The sequence below is a fragment of the Triticum dicoccoides genome, chromosome 1B, assembly GCF_002162155.2.
Source record: "Triticum dicoccoides isolate Atlit2015 ecotype Zavitan chromosome 1B, WEW_v2.0, whole genome shotgun sequence".
NCBI lineage: Eukaryota > Viridiplantae > Streptophyta > Magnoliopsida > Poales > Poaceae > Triticum > Triticum dicoccoides.
This window is the reverse complement of record NC_041381.1, coordinates 28,550,072-28,556,540: the sequence shown is the minus strand read 5'-3', so window position 1 is coordinate 28,556,540 and position 6,469 is coordinate 28,550,072. Positions and strand designations below refer to the sequence as shown.

General features: G+C 42.9%; 1 long non-coding RNA gene across 1 annotated transcript; it reads left to right on the top strand.

Annotated features, from left to right (window-relative positions):
- The first annotated feature begins 6 nt into the window (after nt 1-6).
- On the top strand, nt 7-6,008 carry LOC119317190. The gene is made up of 7 exons (XR_005153543.1): nt 7-201; nt 283-404; nt 1,983-2,412; nt 2,486-2,607; nt 2,721-3,165; nt 3,283-3,386; nt 5,589-6,008. It is a non-coding gene; the product is annotated as an uncharacterized LOC119317190 (long non-coding RNA).
- The last annotated feature ends 461 nt before the right edge of the window (nt 6,009-6,469 follow it).

Below are 6,469 nucleotides of genomic sequence, written 5' to 3'. Positions count from 1 at the left end.
GCGGCCACCGCGGGCATCCACCCCGCCACCTCACCTGCCGCCGCGTCGACCGGGACGGCCGCCGCAGGCATCCACTCTCCTACCGCCGCAGGCATCCACTCTCCTACCGCCGCGTCGAGCACGACCTAGGGACGGCCGCCGCCCCCGCCATCCTCACCAGGCCGCTGCCTCGCACGACGCTCCTTGCTAGCATCTCAGCAGGTATCTCCTCGCACGTCCTCTGCCCCCTCCCCGTATTTCGTCATGTTTCCCCGCGTTCACGGCGTTCCCCCTTTGGAACAGATTGGTCGGAGATCCGCGTTGATGAGCTGAACTGGTCAAAGCCGGACGTGCGAGTGCTGCTTGTAGGTGCCATCTTGATCTCGGAACTCAGCATCGTGGATTGCGCTTCTTGGTACCTCAAGGTAATCTCTAGCAATTCACGAATCAAGGGAACATTTGTGTTCTCGCTGAATTTTCCACCATCCACCCACACATTTGTGGGCATCTTAACCTTCCACTGCTCCCGCTCTAGCATAGGTAACACCACTTTGATATGCTCCAAATGTCTTCATAAGTCTTGCTATAAATGAGAAGTCATCAAAGAAGAGTAAAGCAAATTTCCTCAAAACTGGAGCCAAATCTCTATTCATGGCTCCTTGTAATGTTCCTGGAGCTCCAGTCAGTCCAGAAGCCATGACCTTAGTGTCCAGTGTGTCTGAAATGTAGTCTTAAACTCGTCTCCTGGTGCTAGTCTGATTTGGTGTTATCCTGCCTTCGGGTCTAGCTTTGGAAACCAGGACGATCTAGTCAATTCATCTAGGACTGGTAAAGGATATTTTCCTTCCTTTGAGTTTTAAAGCATTCAAATGCCTATAATCAATCACCATTCTTCAAGTGCCTTCTTTCCCCTTGATCGTAATAACTGGTGAAGAAAAGGGACTACTGCTAATCTGAATCATGCTATTTTTCAGCAGTTCAGCTATTTGAGTCTCCATTTTATCCTTTATAAATGAGGTGCAGTCCTGTACTAGTCTTGCTCCTGGCACTAGTAGTGGTATAACACAATCACAATCTCTTCTGGGAGGTAACCCTTCGGGTGAACAAAACACTTCAGGAAAGAGGTCTAATATCTGTTGTATCTCTTCAGTTATATTGGATCTAGTGTCTGACAACAGTGCACTGATAGTAATAACTGAGAGCATATTCATCTGGTATTGCTCCTTGTAAAGTTACTACAGTTCCTTGGTAATGAAATGCAACCAATTTCTGCAACCAGTCAAATTGCAGGCGCCATCAGATGGAGCAGCCGGCGGTGGTGAGGCGGCAGTTTGCTCGGGCTCTAGTGTTCTAGCTCCTCTTCCTCCCTTTCTCTCTCACATCCCACCATAGCTTACTGGATCTCTCATGATGCGCAACACCCCCTGTCCATATTCGATTTCTCTCACGATCCCCTTGCAACCTAGGCGGCAGCTCCTCCAGCAGAAGCTCGCTGGCAGCAAGATGGCCTTCCTCCAGCAAGCAGAACCTACTTGCCGGACCCTCCTACTTACTTAGTTAGCTGTGCTCTTGCTCCTCTTCCTCTGTCTCATGCTACCATAGCTCATTATGGATAAAGCATAGATGTTTCATGCTGGGTACATTTTGCTTGACATTTGTCTGGTGTATCTGTTATGTCATGAACTGTTCTTGATATCCCAATAACTAATTTACATGTCGCTTTATCCGTCATTGATAATTGTTAGGTGCTACTATTATGTCACGAGCTGTTCTGATATACTAATAACCATTGCTGCTATTCTCTTATGCGCTACGTGATACTTGCTTTATTTGGTTGCAAAATTTTGAAGGTTGCTACAATCTGGTTGTTGGTAATTTTTATATGTAATAAGAACATTTAATTCTGCTGTGTATCTTATCAATTATTCATTGTCAGCAGCATTATGTGACTAACATTCTTCTGTATTCGTTTCTATAACAATCATTAACCCATGCTTTGACAGATTTCGTAGTCATGAACTACAATCAAGTATACAAGACTGTGTACCAGAACACGTCACGTCAAGGACAGTGTACTGTTTCAGTTAAGAAGGAGAAATACATAGACACCAACAAAAATGAAACAGATTTACACGAGGCCATTTACAAAGTCGGGCCACTTGAAGTGAAGTGTCTAGTTAAGGAGGATTGTCAATCTGACCCAGCGCCTTTCCAGTCGTATTGCATTCTTCAGGACTTTAGGCATCTGAATATAGTTTCGATTGAAAACTACTATTTTGATGAATGTGGCGAAGGACGAATGGTTTTGTCCTGGTTGGACCAGACCCTTAGAGGTTGGTTGGTGAAAGTGGCAGATGAAAAGCACAGGTTGAAAGCATTTGAATCGACATGCATGAGTTGCAAACCGTCAACCATTTTCAGAAAAATGGTGATGTAAGTAATACGTAAATGTGTGTTTCTGTTTCATTTTCCAAGTCCAGATAATTCTGACATGTCCTTTTTATAGTGGTATGTGCGATGCAGTGCAATGCATGCTGAAAAACAACGTATACCCTTGTTCCATCCTCTTGGACGATATTTACTTGGTGAATCATGCATCACCAACTGTTAAAATCCTTGTTTCTGATGGTGAGAACTTTGTGAATATCCTTTTTTTCCTTTCAATATTTGCCACTGAATATATAATCCTGTTTGCCTTTGATATTTGTCACTGAAGAGGTGTCCTTTTTTTTTCCATGTAGTGATGCAAATTTATCGTAACTCTGAGAGAATCTCTCATGAAAGGTTGATTTGGAAAGATGTGAGAGAAGTGGTGGAGAAATGTGTTACAATTGCTGCGAAAAGAGCTATACACCCCGACGCGAAGAGATTTTTCCAGTATATAGGCTTTGCAAGTGTGAAGAAGTTAGAGTCCTACCCCGACACATGGAATGATCAAGATAAAATTCAATACCTGTTGCATGTTATGTCTGGGAAAAAAATTATGTGAGCTCCAAAGTTAATGGCATTAGAAATTTTAATTGGCCGAAGGAAAACTCAGGTCATTTGCCTCGTTTATTTCGTGACCTGAAGGATCATCAAGAAAAAGAAACCAAGTCAACATACAACACTAATGATCCTTACGACTATCTGAGATTGTGTCGGAATGGCATTAAACATTGGGATTTGTTACCAAGTCATATAACGGTATGTGGAAATACTTTTTTCTAATTAAAATGTTAGATTATATACTGTCTCATCTAGAGATTTTAGTATCTTTTAGGTGTTTACGTAACTCATCTAGAAATTTATTCTTATATGCAGATCATTTGTGGTGATGTTTCTGGTTTCCTCCGATATATAGAACGGTGGAATCCCGGAATTTGGTGTGATCTATATGAGGCACTTGAGGCCTAAACAAATCTCATGTAAGTGTTCTCCTAAAACTGAAACATTATGTTACTATTTTTGTATAGACAATTCTGGGCACAATTGTTTACTATTTGATGCGACTGGTAGCCTGGGTAGTCATCCATATTACTTTAGCGGGGCGGGAGACCCTTCATACGCAGGCGGCTATGGTTATAAGAGCGCATGGAGGCAAAAGCGACATACAATTTTCAAAATGAGCATGTGTAGGCAACATAGCTCCGCTACCGGTCGAGTTATAAAACATTCTAGTCATGACGACTATGCTATTAGGAGTGGTGTGGCGCTGTGGGGGTGGGGGTGGGGGTGGGGGTGGGGGGGTGGTGGTGGTGGTGATGGTGGTGAGGGGATAGAGGAGACGACGGTGCTGCTGATTGTAGGCTGCGGCTCCTCCGTAGCATGGCGTGCTTGATCGAGAGCAAAGTCCATCACCCCTTGCCTGATTCCTCTATTGCTAGTCTTGAATAGTCAATCTATATGCTTTTCATTCACCGCCTGCTTGTGGCATCTGCGCTGTTCATTCAGAATAGCAATAGTTTCAGCAACATGTGTTTTTACATGCTGTTCATTCACAGTAGTAAGAGATTCAGAACATGTTTTTTTCTGGCACTACATGCACATAATTCAGAGTAGCAAGAGATTCAGACCATGTGTGTGTTGTGGCACTCCATGCAGTTCTTTCAGAGTAGCAAAGAGATTCAGAACATGTTTTTGAGAATAAACATGCATGATGTTCAAAACTTGCTAGCGGTTCAACTTTTTGCTTGTGAGATGACTCAAATAAGCTTTGTCATTTTTTGCATCTGCATGGTTATCCTTCAGTCTGAGTGCATAGACGCCTATCGATTTCCTTCAGTGGTTTGAGTGCATGGGGGTGATTTAACTGATAGTCCATGCGCAAGAGTGTGATAGACGCCTATCGATTTTCTTTTGGTAGAGATCCACAACATCCTCACACCACTTCTTATGATTGTCCCACAGTAGTTGCCATTTTTTTTTACCATTCACCATATAAACCATTGAGTGGTTGTCACATTTCCATTTTAACACAACATCCTCACATCACTTCTTATGATTGTCTCACATCACTTCTTACAATGCATTTTTCTCAGACGTAGTACCATAGTGTAGTGTGCCATTTTCATACTATAGCAAGTTTGCATTATTTTTTATTTATAGAGTAATTTGTCAAAAAATTTATACCAAAGAGCAGTTTGCATAATTTGCATTTATAAACGGAGAGGAATACGTATATCATAAGCTGATGCATAGCAACAGTTACCAAAGGAACACCAAGTCAAAAGATCAAAGAGTAAACTTCTTTTTTGGGTCCCTTATAGCTTTTTGTTCGCTCTATAAAATCCCTTCTTTTTTCATGCCTTTTTATAACTTTTGCACACCTTTCATAATTTTTAGCAACTCTTTTTATTAGTTACCACTGACAGTTTAAGCAAGTTAAAAATCTGGCAAGCATGTGTTTTTTTAAAACCCGACATCCAAAAGTAATCATAATATGACAACCAAGTACTTACAGTTTGACAACTAAGTTAAGAAAAAAAATTGGCAACCAATTACAAATAATCTGGCAACTAGGCATTTTTCTTTAAACAAACATTTATAAGACAATTAGTTCATTTTAGTGTTCTCAAAAATCAGGACATTGGGTGCTAAAAATAAGAACTCCCCCCTTGTAGATTTTTTTACCATAGCATAGGGGGCACAAGTGCTGCTTTAGCTTACCATAGACAGGGTCTTTACTACAGGGTGCAAGACTTCTTTTGAGAACACTATACAAATAAAATCCCTTCTTTACCATAGACAGGGTCTTTACTACAGGGTCTTACCATAGGCTAGAGGTGAAACCCATAAGATCTCGCGACCAACTCATGGCTCTGGCACATGGATAGCAAGCTTCCACGCACCCCTGTCCATAGCTACTTCTTTGGTGATACTCCAATCCTTCAGGCAAAGCCGTATTTGGCAACTAGGATACAAATAAAATGACAAGTACCACACAAACCTGTGTCATGTGCCTCAACACCTCCAGCAGCCGAAAACTTGACTCAGTTTGTAGGGAACAAGGCGGCAAGATCCACCATGTGAAAGCTTGAATTGCCCTTTTTTTCTGATGCGTGCAAGTATTTTGTGAGATGAAAAGCACATCAGGTAACATGTTTTTTTTCTTGTTTCGTTTTTGACAGATGGAAAGCACCTAAGCAACCTGAAGAGAAGTGATGCAGACTTTTCACATATATATTCCTGGCAAAAGCAGTTCAACTATGTTTTTCATGTGCCAAACATCATGTATTCAGGAACTGTGGATCCATGTTTTGCAAGGGAGCTGGGGACGGCATGGCCTACCTGTGACGTTTTGCTTTTTTTCAATTCAGAAGATTCAGATTGACTCTTGTGTTGCTCATGTTGCACGTGTCATCAATCTTCTTCTTTGATCTAGCTCTGGATCAAAGAAGAAGATTGATGACACGTGCAACATGAGCTACACAAGAGTCAATCTGAATCTTCTGAATTGAAAAAAAAAAGCAAAACGACAGGCGAGACGTAAGGTTGGCTTGATGTAAGGTTGAAAGCGACAGGCTGAAGCAGAGACCCCCTTTATCTTATATTCCTTCTGGGTGGCGTGATGTAAGGTTGAAAGCGACATCCGCCCTCCGTCCTCGTCCGCAATTGCATCAACCCGTGGCCGCGCGCTAGTCTTCCAGCTCGCAGCCTTGTTACCACACCCGCAGCCGCAACGCTTCCTCTGGCTTGGACGCGTCGTTGTTGTCGGTCAACAAACTCACGAGGTATGAGAAGGCCACGAGTCTCGCCTCCACATCGACGGTAGCAACCGGCCCAACGGAGATCAGCCTGGCGACCTTGAGATAGACGCCGCCAGCAACGCTGCAACGTGAGATCATCTGAAACATGTTGTTGCCGCGCTAGATAACTCTCTGGTTCACTCACGGACGGAGGTAGACGAAGGCAAGCTGGACAGTTTTCCTGACGCTCAAACGTCCCCTTTTTCCTCTTGACAAACCAACGCCACCTGCAAACTGAGATTACAGCCGGCTTAATAGCCCTC